The sequence below is a fragment of the Anomaloglossus baeobatrachus genome, chromosome 1 (assembly GCF_048569485.1).
Source record: "Anomaloglossus baeobatrachus isolate aAnoBae1 chromosome 1, aAnoBae1.hap1, whole genome shotgun sequence".
Lineage (NCBI taxonomy): Eukaryota > Metazoa > Chordata > Amphibia > Anura > Aromobatidae > Anomaloglossus > Anomaloglossus baeobatrachus.
In genome coordinates, this window is record NC_134353.1 from 807,829,849 (window position 1) to 807,854,934 (window position 25,086).

General features: G+C 42.1%; 1 protein-coding gene across 3 annotated transcripts in view; it reads left to right on the plus strand.

The window, feature by feature from the left end:
* Positions 1–25,086, plus strand: part of EFNA5 (ephrin A5) — a 604,022-nt gene that overhangs the window by 525,162 nt on the left and 53,774 nt on the right. The gene's annotated exons all lie outside the window — the stretch shown is intronic.

Consider the following 25,086-nt stretch of genomic DNA (forward strand, 5'->3'; position numbering starts at 1 on the left):
AAATAACTCGCATGCATTTTTAGTGAGTTTCCGCATCAAACACGCATGTAATCTACTCAAAAGTATATCATCAACATTTTGACAAAGGGAAATACTAGAATGTATAAAAAAGCAGCTTTATGTAAAACATGACATACCAAAAAGAGGAGAAAAACTCAGTATCAAATCCGCGATAAAAAAGCATAAAAAAATCTTGCAGGTAACCCAATTTACATAATAGGTGCATGCAATAGTAAAAACCGCACCAAAAGCTCATGGTGGGAACGTGGCCTTCCTAACCTAGGAATCCAGATGATTTCTATATTTTCTAGCAAGCGCAAACTTATTAAACCAACAATCTGTCCTTCTATACATTCAAGATCAAATGTGCCATAACAGTACTTTAAAATATATGTATTTTCTTCAGTTCTTCATTGTCCACTGGAAACCTCAAGCTTTGCCTCACCCAGATATATCTGTCTAAACATGCCAGTTTATATTGAGCTTAAATACATGTTTTATCACAATCTCTGGCTATAAATACTAATGTAGTTCTTCTGAATAGCAGAGGATATTGTTCCCTTTCCATTACCATGGTTATATGTTAGATGAGATCTGTGAACTATAATAGAGAGAATATTGTTGTATTCATTTCTTATTGTACATCTTTATGCAATTAAATATATCATTAGATATTTTTAAAACATTAAAGAGAACCTGACAGATGCTGCCCAACCCGTGGGAGACATGTATCGGCCACTGTATTATCCCAGCTAGGTATGTTTGACTCATTTCAGAGAAAAACATACTTTAAAGTGAACCTGTCAGGTGCAATATGCCCCCAGAACCACGAGCAGTTCTGGGTGTATATTGCTAATCCCTGTCTAACTGTCCCATCATCTAGTAACATAGATAAAGGGATCTTTAGAAAAAGTATTTTTAAAGATCTTTTATCATATGCTAATGAGCACAGGGACTAGTCACAAGGGCGTTAGTTCCCTTGGCTAGTTAGAGGTATGGTCGATCTCACCGCTCTCTGCTGCCATCGCACCAGTTTCTGGATTTCGGCCCAGTCCACATGATCAGCAGTTCCGAACTTCCAGTCATGCGCACTATAAAGCTGGGTGTATGCATCCCGGCTTAAAACTGGTGTAGTGCACATGACCGGAAGTCCAGGGACATTCTGATCATGCGCATTGAGCTGAAAATCAGCGGCAGGAGAGGTGAGCCCGACCATGTCTCTGACGCTGCACATTCATTAGCATGTTAGCACGCCCACAGCGGTGTGTTTACATGCTAAGGGGGCTGACTATCAAGCGAACTAATACCCTTGCGACTAGTCCATGGCCTCATTAGCATATTATAAAGAATCTTTAAAAATACTTTTTCTAAAGATCTCTTTATCTATGCTACTAGATACAGGGATGGTTAGGCAGGAATTAGGAATACACACCCAGAACTGCTCGTGATTCTGGGTGCATATTGCGCGACACAGGTTCCCTCTAATAGCCACTTGGGACTGAGCCATGCATTAGAATAATCGGACATGCGGGTCCCTGGTGGCTTCTCTCCACCTGCTGCCAGTGACTGTCACGTCTGTGTCTATGCACACGTATATTGATGTGGGTTGTCCTGATGAAGAAATCTGTAAACTTTGAAACGTGTTGACTAATAAAATCACAGTTCCTTACACACCGCCACCTGGATATTCTTTTTATCATGTGTTGTCTTCAGCAGTGCAGTTAAAAATCCATCATCTATATGTGTGCATATAGGCAGAGATGAGTCCAGGGCAGTGTGTAGGGAGACGATGCATGTCTCACTAATCTACAGCATGGCACAGTCCCTGGCAGCTATTAATGTATGTTTTTATCAGAAACACAGCAATGTCTCAGAGTCAAACATACCTGGTAGGGATAATACAGCCTGTGCCTGATACATGCTGCCCATGGTCAGGGTCCCTGTTTTACCATTTAAGAAATATGTTCCCTTTCTTTCAAAATGCTTATGACACTGGTATAACTAGTGCAGGACAAATTACCCCGCTGCTCTGGGCACAGTATAGATATAGATATGGTAGAGGGTTTTACTGGCAATGTAGGAAATCCGCTGACATGCCAGCCACCAGGTAGCTGCCACATCAGGCACTTTCCATTGTACTGTGGCCTCACTACATTCTCTCTAGTATGGCTCCTTTCCAGTTGCGATTTTCATGTGCGAGTGCGATCCGTTAAAACATTGGATCGAACTCGCACCAGAGTTAACCAATGAGGCAGTTTCCTCTTTCCTTTTATTTCTCGACACGAATCGTGCTCTCAGTACAATCTCAGCATGCTGTGTATTGTAGCGAGTCTCAGCTCACGCACCCCCATACAAGCCTATGGGAGCGTGTGAAACATCGCACTGCACTCGTATGTTATGCGACTGCAGTGCGATATACGCAGAGACAGGCAGCAGAGGAGATGTGAGAAAGTGTTCCCTCCCTCTTCTCTGAGTCTGTGATACGATTGCAATATCACATCACAGTCGCACGACCCTCGTCTGACACCCGAAGCACAGGGTCATTAGCATATCGCTTCCAATGCACTCGCATCGAAAGCAGTACGCAAGTGGAAAAGAGTCCGTAAGTTGATGGTCACTTTAAAGGGATCTGTCAACAGGTTTTACTACCTCATCTGAGAGTAGCATGTTGTAGGCAAAGAAATACTGAATCCAAAATTTTATTCATTTTATTGCTCCAGGCCTAGAGTCATAGTTTACACTCATAGTAGAAATGGGGCAAGATTTTTTATTAGTTTTTTTTATTTTCCGAGCATGATTGGATGACCTGAATGTTTAAAGCCTGCTTTACACGTTACGATTCTGCATACGATATCGTATGCGATCGTAACAGCCCCTATCGTATGTGCGGCACATTCAATTTGTTGAATGTGCCGCACAAATGATTAACCCCCGTCACACGTACTTACGCGTCCATACGACCTCGATGTGGGCGGCAAACGTCCACTTCCTGGAGTGGGAGGGATGTTCGGCGTCACATCGACGTCACATAGCAGGCGGCCAATAGATGCGGTGGGGCGGAGCTGAGCGGGACATAAACATCCCGCCCACCTCCTTCCTTCCGCATTGCTGGCCGGGAGCCGCAGGATGCAGGTAAGATCTGTTCATTGTTCCCGGGGTGTCACACACTGCGATGCTACCCCGGGTACGATGAACAATCTGATGTTCAATCCATGAGGAATGAACGACGTGCGTGCGATGAACGTTTTACCGTTCAATCGCAATCGCACATACCTGTCACACACTACAATATAACTTACGATGCCGGATGTGCGTCACTTACGACGTGACCCCGCCGACACATTGTAAGATACATTGCAGCGTGTAAAGCGGGCTTTACACACAAAAAAAGAAAGATTTGCAAAATGCAACCAGATTTCACCTATCATTTTGTCAATGTAGACGATAAAATAAAAAACAGTGATTGATTGATCGATTACCATGTTTTCCATCCTATGCCATGTTCCCCCACCTACTATTCTAGTATGTATAAATTTGCCACTCTAAAAGTTGTATGAAGAAACACAAAGTGGGGAATACATCAAGGCTTTTTTTTTCCCTGCATCTAGTAAGAGGTGGCGCAAAAAGGAATAACACTAACAACTGTAGATAGAAGTGTTAAATCTAAGAATGCACCAGCTTTATTAAACACTGTGCAACACCGTGATAAGGTTTAGTACAAATAAAGGCAACATAGCCACACATAAATATGACTTAAAAAAAATTCTCTCTTGATTAATTCTCTCCCAAAGTCCCACTACTCTTTCGTATTATAGAGCTCTAAACATAATGTGTGCCTTAAATCATTGCATATTCTCCTCTAAAACCAATGTACAAAGGGAAGAATATCTGTCACATAGAGATTTTTTACAAACTTTGCTGACTTGTCATGGTGGCGTTTGGATCTGTTTAGACTTCTGATTCGGCCACTCCACCTGATATCTCTCTGGTGTCTGTGATCAGAGCAGGCAGAATGGGGCGTCGACCTGCAGAGCGGTAGTTCATAGGCAGGCTAGCAAGAGTTAATCTCTGCTAATTTGCTTGTTAGTCTCCTTTAATCGCATGTTGTAGGGGAGCCAATTACATGTGTTCCTCTCCTATATATGCTGGCTAGATCCTTCCTTCTATGCCAGCTGTACTTCATCTTAGATGGTCTGGTGAGGTGTTGGTATCCAGACTATCTGATGATTGTGGTAGTTGTTGCTAAGTGCAATTGTGGAGTTAACCCCTGTTGCCTTTTGTTGCTACCTTCCTGCTCTTCCTTTTCTAACGAGTCTCTCATTGTTTATTCCTGCATGCATGCAGTATGTCAGAGTTTTGATTTTCCCTTGTCTGTATTTATCTGTGTTTTTAATCTCACTTCTGCCCCTTCCTACCCTGAGAGGGGGCAATCGGATTAAATCTGGTAAGGAGGATAGTCAGGCACAGGACTCGCTCATCTGCACCATCTGGGGAACCCTGAGGTTAGGGATAACCTAGGGTTCCCTAGCATGATGGACAGTATATGAGTCCTTTTCATTCATTATCCTGCAGTCACATCAGGACATTATTTCTATAAGATGGCAAGTGATGGAATATTCAAGAATCCATGAGAAAGTCACTTGTTTGCCTACATTTAGAGGCATACACAGGTGGAGTATGAACTTTCAATGGATGACGTATAATAGATCTGTATAATCACTCTGTACAGCAGGCTTCAGCTTAGCATAGATAAAAAACAAAAAAATTACAAAAATATATTTGTATACTGTATTTAGCTAAAATGTTTCAAACAGAATCTTGACACACATTAAGGCCCCGTCACACTAAGCAACATCGCTAGCAACATCGCTGCTAACGAACAACTTTTGTGACGTAGCAGCGATGTTGCTAGCGATGTTGCTGTGTGTGACATCCAGCAACAACCCGGCCCCTGCTGTGAGGTCGTTGGTTGTTGCTGAATGTCCTGGGCCATTTTTTAGTTGTTGCTGTCTCGCTGTGAAGCACACATCGCTGTGTGTGACAGCGAGACAGCAACAACTAAATGTGCAGGCAGCAGGAGCCGGCTTCTGCGGAGGCTGGTAACCAATGTAAACATCGGGTAACCAAGAAGCCCTGTCCTTGGTTACCCGATATTTACCTTTGTTACCAGCCTCCGCCGCTCTCACTGTCAGTGCCGGCTCCTGCTCTGTGCACATGTAGCTGCAGCACACATCGGGTTAATTAACCCGATGTGTGCTGTAACTAGGAGAGCAGGGAGCCAGCGCTAAGCATTGTGCGCTGCTCCCTGCTCTGTGCACATTTAGCTGCAGCACACATTGGGTTAATTAACCCGATGTGTGCTGTAACTAGGAGAGCAAGGAGCCAGCGCTAAGCATTGTGCGCTGCTCCCTGCTCTGTGCACATGTAGCTGCAGCACACATCGGGTTAATTAACCCGATGTGTGCTGTAACTAGGAGAGCAGGGAGCCAGCGCTAAGCATTGTGCGCTGCTCCCTGCTCTGTGCACATTTAGCTGCAGCACACATCGGGTTAATTAACCCGATGTGTGCTGTAACTAGGAGAGCAGGGAGCCAGCGCTAAGCATTGTGCGCTGCTCCCTGCTCTGTGCACATTTAGCTGCAGCACACATCGGGTAATTAACCCAATGTGTGCTGTAACTAGGAGAGCAGGGAGCCAGCGCTCAGTGTGCGCTGCTCCCTGCTCTCTGCACGTGTAACTCCGTGCGGTGGTAACCAAGGTAAATATCTGGTTGGTTACCCGATATTTACCTTAGTTACCAAGCACAGCATCTTCCACGCGGCGCTGGGGGCTGGTCACTGGTTGCTGGTGAGCTCACCAGCAACTTGTGTAGCGACGCTCCAGCGATCCCTGCCAGGTCAGGTTGCTGGTGGGATCGCTGGAGCGTCGCAGTGTGACATCTCACCAGCAACCTCCTAGCAACTTACCAGCGATCCCTATCATTGTTGGGATCGCTGGTAAAGCTGGTGTCACACATAACGACGACGACAACGACGTCGCTGCTACGTCACCATTTTCTGTGACGTTGCAGCGACGTCCCGTCGCTGTCGCTGTGTGTGACATCCAGCAACGACCTGGCCCCTGCTGTGAGGTCGCCGGTCGTTGCTGAATGTCCAGCTTCATTTTTTGGTCGTCACTCTCCCGCTGTGACACACACATCGCTGTGTGTGACAGCGAGAGAGCGACGAAATGAAGCGATCAGGAGCCGGCACTGGCAGCTGCGGTAAGCTGTAACCAGCGTAAACATCGGGTAACCAAGGGAAGACCTTTCCCTGGTTACCCGATGTTTACGCTGGTTACCAGCCTCCGCTCTTGCTGCCAGTGCCGGCTCCTGCACTGTGACATGTGGCTGCAGTACGCATCGGGTAATTAACCCGATGTGTGCTGCAGGAGAGCAAGGAGCCAGCGCTAAGCGCGGCTCCCTGCTCTCTGAACTGTGACATGTAGCTGCAGCACACATCGGGTTAATTAACCCGATGTGTGCTGCAGGAGAGCAAGGAGCCAGCGCTAAGCGCGGCTCCCTGCTCTCTGAACATGTAGCACAGCGACCTTATGATCGCTGCTTCTGCTGTGTTTGACAGCTAAGCAGCGATCATAACAGCGACTTACAAGGTCGCTGTTACGTCACCGAAAATGGTGACGTAACAGCGACGTCGTTGTCGCTGTCGTTTAGTGTGACACCAGCTTTAGTTGCTTAGTGTGACTGGACCTTAAGTCAATAGAAACCTTAAAACCTATTTTCTGACAAGGAGTGATATAATTGTACATGACCAACACAGCAACACATTCCAGATAATCCAATTGTGAATGCAATCTCATTGATTACAGTTTATCTTTTCGTGTAATCCAGCTTTTTCCATGAATATGAAAGTCACTTTTATAGTCTTTTTAACCTAGAAAGTAAACATTCTGTCCATGGCTTAGTAGTTCTGAGTTTCTTAACGGTGGACGTTTCATCAATAATTCTTCAGGAAGTTTATCCACAGAACCTAAGTGACTGAACTTTAGATTCAACAGTTAATCAATATTCTAATTCTTCGGAGCTTTGACATTACATAGATCGGAGATCACTAAACCTTTATGAAGTTAATGTACTCTGTGTTGAAGATTCCGATATAAATTTAATAGAATCTAGAAATTTCTATCTACATGAACAAACAAACTAATTTCACCAGGGAGTAGGCGGCCGCTCATGTTTATTTTGTCACTTTGTTTATGATAAGAATCATACCCGACTCTGCCAGCGTACTATCGCTCATTTTAGGAAAGCAGGGAAATAAAGATTTGTGACTTGGCCATGATAGAATTCTGCACTAACCTACTATGTTTCTGTAGTCCTTTTAGTCTGAAAGTTTGTGCGTAAAATATATCTCAGCTTTTGATCATTGCCGGACTGATACAGGAGCAAAATATAAATAAATGGCAAAAATAGAAAGGAAAGGTAAAAATTGCCACCTATTCTTAGGGCGTGTCCTGCAATAGGATCTAACCTACATGAAGAGACTATAGGGTGCTTTACATGCTGCGACATCGCTAACGATATATCGTCGGGGTCACGGTGTTTGTGACGCACATCCGGCGCCGTTAGCGACATCGCAGCGTGTGACAGCTAGGAGCGACGATCAACGATCGCAAAAACGTCAAAAATTGTTGATCGTTGACACGTCGCTCCTTTTCATACTATCGTTGGTGGTGCATGCCGCTGTTTGTTCATCGTTCCTGCGGCACCACACATCGCTATGTGTGACACCGCAGAAACGACGGACATCTCCTTACCTGCGTCCACCGGCAATGAGGAAGTAAGGAGGTGGGCGGTATGTGTCGGCCGCTCATCTCCGCCCCTCATCTGCTATTGGGCTGACACTTAGTGACACCGCTGTGACGCCGAACGCACCTCTCCCTTGAAGGAGGGATTGTTCGGCAGCAACAGCAACGTCGCTGAACAGGTATGTGCGTGTGACGCTGCCGTAGCGATAATGTTCGCTACGACAGCGATCACCACATATCGCACCAACGATGGGGGCGGTGCTATCGCTCATGACATCGCTAGCGATGTCGCAGCATGTAAAGCACCCTTATGACGCTCTCTTTTTCAGAACAACAGTCAATAAACACATACTAAAGCCAATGTTTTACCTTCCAGTAGAGTTATCCAGGCTGTACTGCATCATTTCCATACTCCCTAGTTGTCACAGTAATTATATAGACTTTATTTTATTTATTTTTATGGCTTATATAGCGCCATTAATACAACAGCACCATATAGATCTCATCACTGTCCTTATGGGGGCTCACAGTCTTACTTCCCTTTCAGCATGAAAGGGCATTTGTCACACCGGAAACGCGTCAGCACATTGTATCATGTGCTCCCACATCTTTAAATCAACTTTTCAATAAAGAAGATGGTTTTTACATTTTAGATTTCATGGATGTGCCACATTTTTTCTTTTTTTTTCGTTTCCCTTTCATTATATCTCTGTAGAGGGGAGGAAAATACCGGAAGGAAACCCATGCAAAAACGAGAACAGATAAACTCCTTGCTGATGTTGTCCTTGGCAGGACTAGTTGAAGTTTGATTCATCCGGATTTTAGATAAAGTTCAGTTTGGGATCCGGACTTGATCAGAACCCCAATGGAAGTCACTAATTGGGCAATTGGGGGTCTCCGACTACATGCAGAAAGCCCTAAACGGAATACTCCAAGGGGTGGATGGGCGAGGTTTTTCCACTTTTTTTTTTGCTGCACACTATATCTGATCGCCCCAGTGTGCAGCTCGCACTGGGCTGAGCACAGAACATACTCGAGCACAGCAATGCTCATGCAAGTGGTTTGCATATGTAAAGGACCCAAACTCTGAATCCGAACTCTGTTTTTTGGTAAAGTCTGTTTTTGGCACGGACACCAAACCCCGGTTTTGGTTATCTTTTCCCATGACCTCAGGGATGCAAGGCTTTAGTGCTAAACTAATTTTTTCTATGGGTCACAAAAGGATGTAACATAGGATGGCACATAGTAGCAACACAAAAGGATGGCACATAGTAAACCTAATCTTCTAAAATTGTTCTGAGTTTGGATCACATGCATTGTTAATAATTGTATGGTCCATGCTATGAAAGGTTGCACACTAATCCTGTCCCCCCCCCCACCACAAATTTGGAAACATTTTCATTATGGAGAGGGTAGTAAGCCTTTGCCAGACATCTCCAAAGTCTGACATTGCAATCTTTCATTCCCCCTGTGTTGTTTGTTCAGGATAATGCTTTTTAGACCTTATTACTCAACACTGCCTTACAGTAAAACTTCCCTTGTTTCATTAATGTTTTTTAATACCCTTTACATTTTTTTTAGCTTTACTTTGTTTAAGCACCTTAGGGGAATTGAACCTGTGATCACTCATATTATATACCACAATACTACAATATTGCAGTACATAGGGTAACTAACACTTTTCTATGAAGCTTAGTTTGAGCTTAAACAGCAGCAACAGCAGACTCTGACTGTGCAACACACTCAACATCTATTTAGCCGGCACCATACATGCCACAAGTGACGTGTGATGAAAATGTACATCACAGGTCATTAAGGGTTAGGAAACAAAATTGTGATAGTGGTGACGTGGTGACCTTTATACACAAAGGCTAATTTAAAGAAAAACAGGAGTTTGTTCACCTTATGATGACATATGCACTGACATTTGTGTGTCAATATGGATCTGTGATGGTCTCTTCGATGGCCTCCTGATGAACAGCTAAGTTGGTTATACGTATCGTAACTAAGGAGAGTATATTTCTTTATCCATTTATCATGAGGCTGACACATTCAGACCCGTGTTAGTATGTGAAACATATTTGATAAGCATGGGCTTATTTTTGTTGGCTTATTAATTTATTACTATGAGAGCAAATTTGTTATAAATATATGGCCATTTTGATTTATATGATGGGTGATGGTTATTCAATTTGTTTATTGTCATAGTTATTAAAACTACCATTAACCCTGTTATTTCTTGCTTTGTATCTTTTTTTCATGGGATAATATAATCATCTATGTTATGTCTCTGTGCTACTTGGGCAAGACAATGACAAGCGGGGGTGCCATTATTGCATTGCTTATTAGGGTGACAACTTTCGCGGTTAGGTAACTCCTATTTAGGGTCACTTAGGAAAAGGGCAGTTGTATATGTTTATCAATTATTGATCTGCCTATCACAGATAAATATAACTATACTAATAAATTAATAATTTTAATAAGGTTTTTTCTTTTGTGAGACATTTCACCTTAGGATGACATAGGAAGCTATATAATCATACAATTTACTAATGAGTAGTAAGTACAGATGACCAAGTCTGCTGAAATTTGAATGCCGGTGATATGTTAAAATTTGGCCTTGAAATTCGAATCTCATAGAATTTATTTTATGTGAATCAAATGTGTCCCAATTATTGGTGAAACATGTTTCAAAAAGAGAAAAACTGCTATACTCACCTTGCCCGTTACCGGTCTCCCAACCGTTGTTTCCTGTTCTGATCCTTTTCTGTTTAGTCTTCATGCCTAGAGCACCACCTATGCCTCATATTATATCACTCGCCATTGTGTCCTCTCATAACCTCATGACGTGGTATAGAATCATAAAGTGGTAGAGTTGAATGTGATCTCCTAGGTTACCTTGCCCAATACCCTGAACAAAGCAGGATTGACTAGATCATCCCACGTGGCATGAGACCCAGTCAGCAATGGAAGCACCAAAAATTGGAGAATTAAAATCAGATCAATGCTGAATGAAAGTAGCAAGTGGCCACCAGGACAGGGAGCTTTGGGAGCAGGACAGCTGAATGGTGAAGTGAAGAACAGAAGACTGGACCCAAAAAGAGATGGAGGCAGCAAAGGAGGCAGCTGGGACAGTTAGGCAGGTGAGGGGCAATGTAAATATAATCTTTGTTTTTATTTTTTAACCTCTTCTTGGATCTATAGGTGACCCGTAGTGATGAGCGAGCATGCTCGACACTACTCGTTACTTGATCAAGCATCGGGCTGATCAGATGTTTCATCCATGAAACAATGACCACAACGCACAGGTTTGCATCTGTGCATGATGTGTGCAATCAGGGAGAGTCATTTGCAGGCTTTGAATGGCTCTCACTGGGGTTAAAGCAACATTTTTGGATGTAGTGTGTCAAGTGAAAACAACTCTGCCTCCCGGAAATGCTCTGTATATGGCTGGCTGTGTGTGAGTGGAGAACCAAACTGCACAATTTTGACTTCCATTATACTCATTACTTGAATTGAGCCCTTTTAAAGTGTCTGACCTGCTCGACTCGAGAACCAGGCACCCAAACATTTTTGTGCTCGCCCATCTCTAGTGACCCGGCAAACTTACAGATGGCCAATCCAATTTTCTTTCTTGTAAAATTCATAGTGAATTTGATTGCCTTTGACTACCTTGGCTCATCTCTGCTATTGAGCTCAACTGGACTAAAGAATTGTATAACTCACTTTCACCTAGCATTTCTGTTATAGATTGCGTTTAATGTAAAACAGGCCAACCAGATATGACAAATCGAAGGGTTAAAATATCAGTGACCATATTGCTTTCACTTCTTACATGCTGTGATATTTTCCTTACTATGTGTTACATAAGGACACCTTTTTAATCAGAGCTTCCAGCTTGGCACACACCGACTCCCACAGACAATTCGCAGAAGTCCTCCTCCACAGTTATAAAAGTCGCCTATTAGACAAATCCATATCTTCTTATGACTCACACCCTATTATACAGTCATATATTATTGAATACATTATGCATATTTTACGTGATCAGGTAATTTCGTTATAATAAGATTTTTTTCTTTTTTTTTTTAAGAACTGTAGCATCACAGCAGTTCACAAAGAGCTTCTGGTATCAAAGAGCTAAGCAGAGTATTTAATAGAGCTTGGTTGTAAGTGTTTTTGTTCCAGCAGAGCTGATAGATTCATCTCCATCTGTTCCATATTCATAACAAAGGAGCCGGCTTACAGGAGGGCTGACTTCCCTAGAGTCGAATAGAAATGATCTTTTCAACACACAATAAAAAGGCTCACGCATGGTCACTTAAACGACGGCGAGAAAGCAGTAAGTGCTGAGGGCACTTCAGCACTGATTTCACCTATAGCACACCATCGTCTCCGCACATACATTTCTTCCACATGCTGGAAGTCCTTTATGGGCTTTTTCCTCCGTAGCAACATTTGGTGTAGTGCTCCAGAATTACAGCTTTTAAAACGTAGGAAATTAGGTGTAATTAAATGTCGCTTTGAAGGCAAACCCACAGAAGTTATTTTTTTCTGCCCCATCTCCCTTTACTATTAGGCGATAAAACGGTTCCCCGTATCCTGCGCCGTTTCGTATCTCTACCTTTATAATGTGCAATTTCCGAAAGCTTCAACAGCCCGTGCCAACTTTATGATGACTCCATATGTGGATGGTGAATGGAAATTAAAATGCAGACTTAGACCAAGTGCCTTCAATAAAGTGAAAAATGAGACACGGCACATTCGCGCAGAACTGAGCTCCAACGATTTCCACTAAAAACTGTTAAAGGAGCTATTGAATGTGTTCTTATTATATGTGTAATTGCACTCAGCTAATGCTTCTTGTCTTCGTGCTATCCCCATTGTGACTCCCTTTAATCGTGCTTCAATTGAAGGCAGACAGTATGTTTCGCTGTGCCGGCTTTAGCTTATAATTTGGCTGCTGCCAAATATCATTTGGAATTGTTTTAAATTTTGTAATTATTATCTTTAATCTGTCGGCTTTCTTTCTTTTGGTAATTATTACTTTGTGGCATTATTTTAATTCTATGCAAAAGAGAAGACTGGGAATGCCTCAATGAGATTTTTGTATTCAATCTTTATTTTCTACATCTGCTGGCACTTCTTAGTGGAAATACTAACATATAAGTCTCATTTTTTTAGATCTGCTTTCACATAATGGTAAAAAAAGCTGAAATACCAAAAAATAACTGCGGAGGAGTTGAGGAGTCTAGTGCAAGTCAATAAATGAGACTTTAGAGACTTTATTGCCCCAATTTATCATTTACGATTTAATGAAGTCACTTTTTTTCTTGTATTCACTAAGGTTTTTTGCACTAAAATGATGCACAATCAGAATCGGACTGGCTACTGGAGGAACCTCCTGTAATACCAGGCTGTGGTTACCTGCACTGAACTCTGAAGCTCTCCCCTGAGCTCCGGAGTGCAGCCTAGACAGAACTCAGGGTTTGCAGGACTGCACCGCAAGCGCCGAATGATTCCACGGCGATTGCGGTTCAATTCATGTCACAGCTTCGGACAGGCCGGGCTGAACTCCGGAGCTCAGGTGACAGCTTTGGAGTTCAGCCCGGCCTGTCTGCAGCTGCCATGAACTGAACCGCAATCGCCAGGGAATCAGTCGACGCTTGCAGTTCAGTCTTGCAAACCCCGATTTCACTCCAGGCTGCACTCCGGAGCTCAGGTGAGAGCTCCAGAGTTCAGTGCAGGTAACCTACTCAGCCAGGCCTGGTATTACTGGAGGTTTCTCCGGTAGCCAGTCCAACATTGTGCACAAGGTTCATGAATTTTTCATGAAATGGAAAATGGTCTTTACATTTGTATACAACTGAGCGGAACCGTGGAAGTTTGGTTCGGCGGGTTCAGCCGAACTTTGGGTAAAGCTTGGTTTGGGACCTAGAGTTGACCTGTATCCCAATGGAAGTTACAGTACAAATTGGGCAGTTCAGGTCTCCACTCCCATACAGCCAGCCATAAACAGATCACTTCTAGGGGAGGGCTGAGTTTTTCCAATTTTATTTTATTTTTATTTTTCCCCCCAGTGTGAGTCGTTCAAACACTGCAAGTGGCTCACACTGGGCTGAGCACCGAGCATATTTGAGCACAGCGATGCTCACCAGAGTGGTTTGCATACATAAAGCATCTGAACTCCAAACCCCAACTCTGCTTTTTGGGTTTTTTTTTTCATAAAGTCTGTGTTTAGTACACACATTCACTCATCTATATCTGTAACCATTTTCGCCACCTTTTAGCTCCAAAAATTCAAATCATTTAAAAAGTCGCACATTTATCCTAAAAGTGCACCAACTTAAAAACTTCCACTAAAAACCTTACCCCAGGCAGGGAATTGAGAGATTTGCCAAACTAGGCGAAATTTAGTAAAATAAAAAATTGCAGGAATTGGTCTCAAACATCTGGATAAGCACAGCCATAGAGGAAAAAGAAAGACAAATTAAAAATTGGTGCACATCTTATAAAGAATAAACGTACACACTAAAAAGAGCAAATTACTGCAGAAAGCTGGAGAAACAAAACAGCAAAAAATCGGGGCTTATAGATTAGTCTATTGGACTCCGTTGCTCCTACAGCTAACGGGAAGATTTGTGAAGTAAGGTTCTCTTCTGTTCTTTTTGCAGAGAATTTCTTTGGGGATTTTCTGAGATGTAGTTTTAAAGTAGAATATTTACTTTTTCTTTAGTGTTTTCATTCTTTTTACTGAAGGGATCAACCTTGATTTTGTGCAAGATGTATACTTAAGCTAAACTTGACTGAAATGAATGATTTATTTATATAGCAACAATATATTCTGCAGAGCTGTATAGAACTATTACTACTAATTTGGTCCCACGTCCCCATTGAGGCTCCCAATAGGAATTCTAAATTAATCTATATGTATGTTTTTGGGCTGTGGGAAGAAACAGGAGAACCCAGCAGGAACCTCCACAAAAATGGAGATAACTTCAAACACTATGCAAATGTTACCCATGCTAGGATTCAAACACAGGACCCCAGCACTACAACAGCTCTGTGTGGGAGAATTACAGAAGAGGAGGGTGTTTGAGTGTGAACGTAGGACACTATTCATACCACACAAGTGGTACATGTTCATTACATGCAGTGCAATTTCCAGATACATATGCCAAATGTATCCTTAGGGTATAATGGCCTCCACATATACCAAAGATTGTTCTTTTAGCATAATGTGTCAGCATTATCTGGGATAAAGCTCTGCATCACTGAATTACAGGTGTTCAGGAGAAAATTTTATATCACATTAAGAGAGAGAACGCCGGTACACTGTATACCCCACAAGAATAGAAACAGGTTGCATAATCAGGTATTTTTATAAAAAAAAAAATATTGATAACAGATGACACATGTATTTGTCCCACACTGCAGGGATCAAACAGACACTCTCCATGCTGAACAGCACATGGATCATATCACACACCCGGTTCGGCCGGAGGTAGCATACTACTGCTGTTTCCTGCATTAGTGTCCTTAGGCATGGTTCCTTTTTCCAATATCCACATAAGTACATAAGGAGATTTGAATATAATTTAATCCCAGTACTGAATTTTTTACCCTGCCTGACCATCTATTAGGAGTCTCTACACAGAAGCCAGCCAGATATCCCTCCAGGAAGGACCCAGCCAAGGAGTGGCTCTTTTTAGGAGACCACCATAACCACCATATTAAGTGGCCCTTTTAGTCAATATCCAACTTTTTGACAAGTTTAAAGATATGACAAGGGAAATACCAAGGCCAGGTATCCATCCACAGACAGCTGTTTCGGGGTATTGCCCCTCATCAGTGTTGAGTAGGATTCTGGCCAGGTGGGAGCAATGCCTAGTAGACCAACAAGACAAAACAATCACTGATCTCGGGGAGATCAGCCAGAGAAAACACTGCCAGCAGCCAGTGAGGGCGCTCAACACAGTGAAATCTGATTTCACTGTATTGAGCGCCCTCGCTGGCTGCCGGCAGTGTTTTCTCTGGCTGATCTCCCCGAGATCAGTGATTGTTTTGTCTTGACCGTCTACATTACATCACGGCCATATGTGGAATAAAGCTCTGTATATCTACAATTAAGTATTGCAATTGCTGAAGAGAACTATACAACAGATATCACATTTGCAGGAGCTCTCCCGACGTATATATGTCCGTGTTCCTTACGAATATATACATACCAACAGATAACTAATGCCTTACATGTGATAAGACTACAGTCTGACGAAGGCCCAAAGGCCGAAACGTCGACTTTTTTGGACAAATACATGTGTCATCTGTTATCAAGATTTTTTGATCAATAAAAATACCTGATTACGCAACCTGTTTCTATTCTTGTGGGGTATATGTCAGCATAACTGAACAAACACTGCATTCAAAAGCATAGAGGACTATTGTGTTTTCTATACAAGAAAATACCATAGATTGGAGTCGGGTGATGCATGTGACTGACATAAAGTTGTGCCCCTTGAGGTTATATAGTAGACATAAACATACAGGGGATTTACCTTGTGTATATGCTGAATGTGTGCGTCACTAAGGTAATATAAATTGAGCTTTATTGGATTAGTGACTAAAATAATACATGTGATGAGAGTAGTTGGTGGCGTGGGAGGGAGCAGAGTTGATCAAAATGTGCAAATTGTACTCCAGGACCTTTGTGGAGTACAAATTCTTATTTGTGACATTTTAAGAGCTTAATGAACCCCTTAATGAAAGCCAATATGCATTAAAATGGCGGTCATTAAAGTGCCTTATTCTTTACTGCAGTTTTATTTTTCAAGCACTACCATGTGCCCAAACATAAGTTTTTGACCACACATCATCACATAAAAGAGAAATTGCATAACACATTATCGGGTCTGTATTATCCTATTACTCAGTGTGAAAAATTACAAATTTGAGGCTGAAACAACATTTTCATGAAGAAATTAAAATTTTCATTATTATGACTTAATGTTATACATTCAATATAGCACTTGTGTGTTCAGATTACTCACTATCCCCTGGATGAAATGCATGAGGGGTGTCGTTTCCAAAATGGGGTCATTTTGCTGTTTTGCTGTTTAGGCATCTTAGTGTTCCTGCAAATGCAACATGGTGCCCACAATTTATTTCAGCCAAGTTCGTGTTCCCAAATTCAAATTGAGCTCCTTCTCTTCTGAGCCCTCCCATTTGTTTAAAAAGGGGTTTCTGACCATATGTTGGGAATCACTGGGCTCAGAACAAACTGGGTAACAAATTGTGGGGTCCAATTTGTCATACTATCCCTTGTAAGTGAACAATTGGGGCTAAAACAACATTTTGGAGGAAAAAATACTATTTTTTTTAATTCCAGTTTTATTAGAAGCACCGAATTATGAGACGCACTCCAAGACTAGAGATAATAAAAGGTTAAAAAAAAATGAGGTCTATTTTATAATCCGGTGGTGTCTTACCAGGGAGGTGAGGTGGCAGCAGTGGTGGAGCGGGGTCATAGGAGGCAGGGGCGGTGCTTGAGTATGGCAATGCTGAAAGTGCTGGAGAGGGGGGCCCAGATACTATGCTGGGGCAGCCGACTCTGCTCTGTATTGGTGCTCGCTGCAGGGGGTGAAGCACTGGCCATACTGAAGATGTCGGCTGTGCGAACTTCAAAGAAATGGCGGCCGGAGTCAGTGCATGCACAGATGAGAGTTTGAGCCAAGAGCTCCATCTCCGTACGCGCCAACTCTGGGCACTATTATTTGAATCCATTACCGCTGACATCTTCAGAATGGCTCATACTTCGCCACACAGAGCCTCGCTGCCTGCCGCACAGAGCCTTGCTGCGGCCACACAGAGCCTTACTGCCTGCCGCATAGAGCCTCGCTGACCGCCGCCCAAAGAATCATCACAAGCTGCACAGAACCGTGCCACCTGCCGTATAGAGCAGCGCTGCTAGCAACACAGAGCTGCACAGAGCAGTGCTTCCCTCCACATAGAGCCATACAAAGCAGTGCTGCAAAGAGCAGGACAGCGCACAGCATTGCCCTGACTCCTGTGACCCCTCTCCACTACCCCCTGGTAAGCTACATTCGGATTTTAAGACGCACCTCTCATTTTCCCCCCAAATGCCGTTTATTGAACATTAAGTAAATGTATTCGGTGAATCTAGAAGGAAAGAAATAACACAGAATCAACACATGTATAAGAGCAACAAAAACATATGACAAATGGCCAGACAGTGTATAAACAACATGCGCTAAATCATCCTGTTATCCCATCTTATAAAAGCAGCTGACAGAAGCAGGGGTGAGAGTGTAGGGTTTCTGATGGCTGCAAACAGGTACCACAGAATCCTCCTTACGGATGCTACAAAGATAACGTCTAAATCCCAGTGGACAGAGGGACCTATGCTAACGTCATACCCATGTAACCAGAAGGGGTGGGGCCTCCGTCAACATAGCTGATACCAGGAAGCAACAGTCTTTTGCTAAGTTTACGTGGCATGGAGTTGATTATAATAGAAGCTGGGGTCTGGGGTAAGAGCTCCAGATGGGGGGGTAAAGCGGGGCAAAGCCCTCAGTATATATCAAATCAGTATAGTGGACAGGAGGAAACAACACCAGACCCACCAACAATGCCAGCCACGCCCATTAACCAAGCCATTCATGCCCAAGGTCCTTCTAGCCATTGGGATTTAGCCACAACCATGAGGAAAATGGACTCCTTCTCACAATGCACTAGTACAGAGGCAAGTGATGGGAAGAGGAGAGGGACAAAAACTAATGCCGATAAACAAATTCAGCCACAAATGGAGCCTCTGTACAGCAAACAAAACTCATGAAAATATCAGATTTAATGCTGTGGGCAGGACAATGGTATTCAGATGCAATTACTATCTGTACAATTTTTTATAATTAAAGGAAATCTGTCACCAGAATTTTGCTGACCCATCTGAGATCATCATACTGTAGTGGCAGGGACCAAATTCCAGAGATGTATCACTTACTGGGCTGCTTGCTGCAGTTTTTATAAAATGCCAGTTGTTTGGATGCCGAGCTCCACACCACCAATTGGCAGCTGTTTGTGTACACTGTGCATAGGCAGAAAGCTGCCAATCAGTGATTGGCTAGAAATATACAGAGCTCATGAACATTTAGGTCTAAATGGCAATTTACTAGTGATTCTCTAAGTGATTCTCTATTCTGTAGTGATTATCTAAGCTGATAAAACAATCATTTTAAAACTAGCTGAGCTACAATGTCGCGAACATCCTGTGGACAGAAATGGTACTGTTTTTGGATATGAGCATCTATGTTCTTCTATTCGTGATCTATCCCTCTAAGGTATTTTTTATAAAAGTAAAAAAAATAAAATAATAATTGACACCCAGATTACTATTTGCTAAGTTCAGGTCAAGCAAAAGCTGTGTATTTATCAGAGGTAATGGAAAGTCAATGATTAGGAGAAGTACAGGACAGAGGCATTGCTTGCCTTCTTGTAGACATTCCATCATGTTTTATTACCGTTATGTCAGATTATCTATGTACTGTCATGTATTATTAGTGTTCTATCATAACTATTTTTGTTTTTCCTAATATATTACAAAGGGATAATCAAATTTCATTTTGTACCAGTCGAAACCAATACTGATTTGATTCATTGGGAAATAAATAATATCATAGAACGGTGCATTATACAGCCGCCAGTGAACAGCTAATACGTCTCCTGTTTGTTAACAACATGCTATCATTGTCCAGACTGTATGTTATAAGATTGGTACATGTTGCCGAAGATAGATGTTAGGTATGTTATGACCAATGATAGATTTACCGCAGCTGATTTGTGTATTGTTTAGATGGAATAGGAAACCTAATGTATTCTCAAAGGTCAATAGCCATCTTAATTCTATTGCTTCATCATATATGGGTGTATTTGTCATTAAATCTAATGCCTAAGGGTCATTTTTAGGTCTCTGTCCTTTTATCTCTCTGTGATTGTATGAATGGATGAGTATACACAGTCCACAATAAGATGTTTTATTAGCAAGCCTTTTTCAAAGTCTGGAGGCAATATATTGGAAAATCTTATTTTACTGACCATGACTGACCAAATACATGACACGTTTCAATTTTGTCATTGTGTCAAAAATGTCCAAATTCCATTGACATAATTTGTGTGATTTCTTGGCCATTGGGATGCATTAATGTATTTATTCACCAGTTTTCAGAATAATTTTTAGTGATTTTATGAGAATGGTTGGAAAATCAATTCTTTGTACTTTGAAGGGCCAGTTTAACTATGACATATTTAAAGAGAGATTTCAGTCCTATCTTAAGAAATGGTTGCCTTCCCTACAATGTAAATTTTGGAGCTCCTTCTTTTATGCCATGATCCTGCACTGTCCTCTGTTACTTCTCAGAGAAATTCAGAAATGTATGATTAAGTTACTAGTTGGGGGCGTGTCTCTGGACACTGAGATACTGTCCAATCAGTGCTGACAAAATCACTTTGTAGGGACACGCCTCCACAGCAAGGAAAATGGCAGCGCCCAGATGTCAAATTATTCTTACATTTCTAGAAGAAATAATAGAGTAACAGCAGAATAGAATATTAAGAAAAGGTGCTCTACAGTTAAGGAATAAAAGTATTTTCTTAAACAGACATTTCAAAACTGGTGGCAGGTCTTCTTTAAGATGTGAATTATTTTTCAAGAGTTATTCAGCGAAAGGGTATTCATCAAACCTTGAAAACGGTATTCAGTTTGCTAGTTTACGTGATGTTTTGTGTATTGTTTTTTATTTATGTGCCGTACCAGTGAGCATAGACAATATCCACTGAGCAAAGTTCCTGGACCTAGTGAGGTGTAGAGTCTTACTATTCACAGTCTATAAAAGGAATAATATATGCCATGTGGACAGCTCCTTCAGAACTCCTTCAAAGAGATCCACATAAGTGCAAAAGGAAGGAAAGAGGCTTCAACTCCCAGTAGAAAAGAAAAAGTGACATTTTACTCCACTAACAGAGTCTTTCTCGAAGAGCTTGTTATCAGCTAAAATGCCTCCCTAGATTGGTGAATGAAAGGTCACCGGCATACAGATACAGTAAGTCTCATCTTCCGTGTTGTACAACCTCTGAGTTGTATGAAGTCATAGTACCTGGGTGCACAAGGCCAAGTATCAGTTCTTACAATATCCCACAAATCAGTTATTAATATTTCTAATAATGTTCTTCATAGAGAAAAAAAGATAACAATTACAATAATTGAAACTTTATTTTATCACTAACAACCTTTCATATTTAAAGATTCATTGAGTATTTACTTCTGCACATTGCGGCTTTAGTCCAAGACATGTTTGCTTTCCTTTTGATTTGCATAGCAAACAGGAAAGAATAAAAGGATGTAAAACTGAAAGGTCATAATATTTTTAGAGTGAGGTGGAATCGTGGGTCTCCTCCGTAGGCCTGGGTACTGGATTAATATTGCAATACTAACATTACACTTACAGTTTGATCATTTATTAATATTAACATTATTCAGTATAGAAACGTTTTCTTTCATTTGTTCAGTACATGTTCATGCATGCTAAATACAGATATTATACAAATGATACATGCAATGAGCTGGTAAATACTGAGCGCATACACACATTTACATCTTCTAAAAGATATCATCTAAACCTGTCAACAAATAATATTGGAAGACACTAAAGAAAAGATAAGAGCAATAGGGTAAAGCAGTAAAGTGGTATTGAGAGCTCACATAGTGGGAGTTGTGTACCCACAACCTAGGAATACGCTCAACGGTATAGGTGCTGTGGCTCCTCGGATGGCAGAAATGGATGTCAGGAAAAGAAGGGTTAAATATCTGCACTGCCAATGGACAAGATGCACAGGATATGAACGCTTGTCAGTTTTAGTTGTGTTGTGTCCTGAAGAAGAAGTTTTATACTTCGAAACGCGTAGACACAATAAACTGCTTGGATTATACTTACCTGGCTTGTCCGCTTCATCTTTTACATCTTCTCCACCGGCAGTACGGATATTTAACCCTTCTTTTCCTGACATCCCTTTCATCAGATCATTTTAGATGAAATCTAAGGATAGAAAGCGCAATAGGTGATAAGGAATACTGCTCACCTTGTGTGATTCTGTGATACACGAGTATCAAAGCTCGTAATCAGCTGCTGCAGATTCCACACGCACAAAAACCGGTATAGATCAGGAACTGAATAAAGGTGGAACAAGTTCTGCGCTGCTGGAGGAATTACACAAATCCAAAAATACTGAAGTGTAGGTGATTTTATTCTACATTTTTCGAAGTGTCTCCTCACTTCTTCATCAGGAAAATCCACTGATTAAAACATAATGACAGTAAAGTGGTTTATAAACCATGTGCACTTCAGTATTTTTGGATTTGTGTCATTCCTACAGCAGCGTAGAAATAGTTCCACCTTTATTCAGTTCCTGATCTATACCAACAGATGATACTGCAGAGGTGCGGGTGTCGGGAGGCACAGTGATACCCATATTGATTTATTTCCTGTTGTATATAGAATCATTATTCACATCAGTCCCTTACAATCAAAGTTGCCTAAAGGTCGCTTTACACGCAGCGACATCGCTAACGAGATGTCGTTGGGGGTCACGGAATTCATGACGCACATCCGGCCCTGTTAGAGACGTCGTTGCGTGTGAAACGTAAGAACGACCGCTAACGATCAAAAATACTCACCTTATCGTTGATCGTTGACACGTCGTTCTATTCCCGATTATCGTTGCTGCTTTTGCACGCAGGTTGTTTGTCATTCCTGAGGCAGCACACATCGCTACGTGTGACACCCCATGAACAACGAACAACAACTTACCTGTGTCCTCCGGCAACGAGGTGGGCGTGTCTTTCCTTCGGCTGCTCTCCGCCCCTCCGCTTCTATTGGGCACCTGCCGTGTGACGTCGCACGAACCACCCCCTTAGAAAGTAGGCGGTTTGCCGGCCACAGCGACGTCGCAAGGAAGGTATGTGTGACGGGGCCTATCGATATTGTGCGCCATGGGCAGCAATTTACCCATGATGCACAAACGACGGGGACGGGTACGCTTGCTAGCAATTTCGCTAGCGAGACCGCAGAGTGTAAAGTGGCCTTAAGACACATGCATGCACATGGTCAATTTCATGGAGTATCCAGAATAATATGCAAAACTCTATGTCACCAGCCAACAATTGGCCAAACCTTTGGCCAACAGGTATCTAAAGTCTATGGGGGGGTCAAAGTCACCACACTGCTCTTATCAGTGGAGTTCCAACCATTAAAATCAGCTGAATACATTTAGTTAAGACAGGACTTTCAAGCCAAAAAGTACGCCCATAGACTACCATAGATTTCAGTTATGATTTATGAAATCTTCTTACAGCAATTATAGTGAATCCAGCAGTCGCCATATCTTTCTGCATGCCACTACCTTTTTTTTAATCTTAAGAAAGTAATACACAAAAAGTAAGTATTTCTTGACAAGTACAGCTAGCAGATAAAACTTGCAGTTTTACTTTGCAATTATGTCCATGGCTTTTCAAAAATATCCCCCAATGTGGTATTCACAGTTGGGCATTTCTAGCTATTGCAAGCTCTGAAAATCTACGGGGCCGTGAGATTAATCATGGCCAGAAGGACTCTGTTGTTTTTTTATTCCCCATCTAGACTTGCCTATGAGTCTACCTCATGATCATTTCTGACGGAAAATGGCAAACTTCTTTAACAACAGACTTCTTAAACAGCGTATGTGATTTTATAGCGAGAACCTACGTTATTACCAGACTCTTTCTCTCATCCCAGGAAACAATTGTCATTGGGTAATAAAGAGAAATCTAATGAAAATTGCTTTGAATATTTAATCTAAAAGAGCTCTCTGCTCTTTCACATGCCTAAAGTTCTAATTGCATTTATAATGTTCTTGATTATCGTGGTATATTACAATTAACATTGGATAATAGGATAGACTTTCCTTTACCTAGGAAGAAAATTTAGTTTTCTGCCTTAACTGTGTATCTCAATACCCTTGTCAAGGAAATGTGGCTTGTTGGTGCCCCCTGGCATCCAGCTTTCACAGCAGATAGTCAACTGCCTCCTAGTTACACTGTAGCTTAAACATTTATATCATTTTGATGGAAGAAGGTATAAGCCTTATGTATAACCTTTTATATGGTAGAATTGTTTGGGGACTGCAGCACTTTTGACTCATCATGTAGATTGTTTGTCCCAGTCACTTGTTTTCCTGTAGAGTAAGTTGTTTTTGATGTCAAACTGAAGAAAGCCGCGTGTGAAATGAATCGACACACAGGATGTGTTGATTATTATATTGTGCCAAGTAATTCCTTTGCTCATCTCACTTCTAAAGACACTTCCAGATATAAAGCTGATGCATCAGAACCCAACGCTTTTAGGATCTATGAGGAAACAAAGTGATTGTAATACTCTTAGTTTTTTTAAAACAGCATCTAAACAAAGCCCTTGTAGAAATTCTCTGAGCTTTTTTTTATTATGTTTACAGTTGAGCAAGCCTCCCAAAATACAGAGGAAAATTTTGATTTGTATGAAGTGGCTTAACTAGAGTCTGATGGGCCCCGGTGCAAGATTTAGACCCGGGTCAACCCCTGTTGGTCAGATGCATGGGCCCTTGTAGTGTTTTGAATTCCATAAACACATACATGTTTCTCCCCCCTCCCCCCTCATTATGTAGTAATGTCCCCAATCCTGTCCCCCTCATCCTCGGCCCATTCCAGGTATATATGTCCCCTATCCTATGTCTCTTCCAGGTACATATGCCTCCCATCCTGGTATATATGTCCTCCATTCTGGGCCCCTTTCAGGTATATATGTTGCCCATCATGGGTCCCTTCCAGGTATACATGTCCCCACCCATTCCTGGGCCCCTTCATGGTATATATGTTCCCCATGCTGGTACATATGTTCCCCATCCTGTGCCTCATACTGTGCCTCATACAAAATATCCCTCATCTTGGGCTCATCTTAGTATATATGCCCCCATTCTGCATTAAAAAGGAAAAAAAAATGTACTCACCTTCACCCACTCTCCTGCTGCGTGACTTCCTTTACTGCAGTTGGTGGAGAGGGCTGCAGCTGACATCGGTGTGCCTGCTATGATGAGAAATGACATCACTGCCATGCAATGCCAATGCATTGCATGCTGACGTCAGCTGCTGATTCCTGATTGGTCGGCAACTTGTATTGCAGTGCAGGTACATGACAGGCCTGTG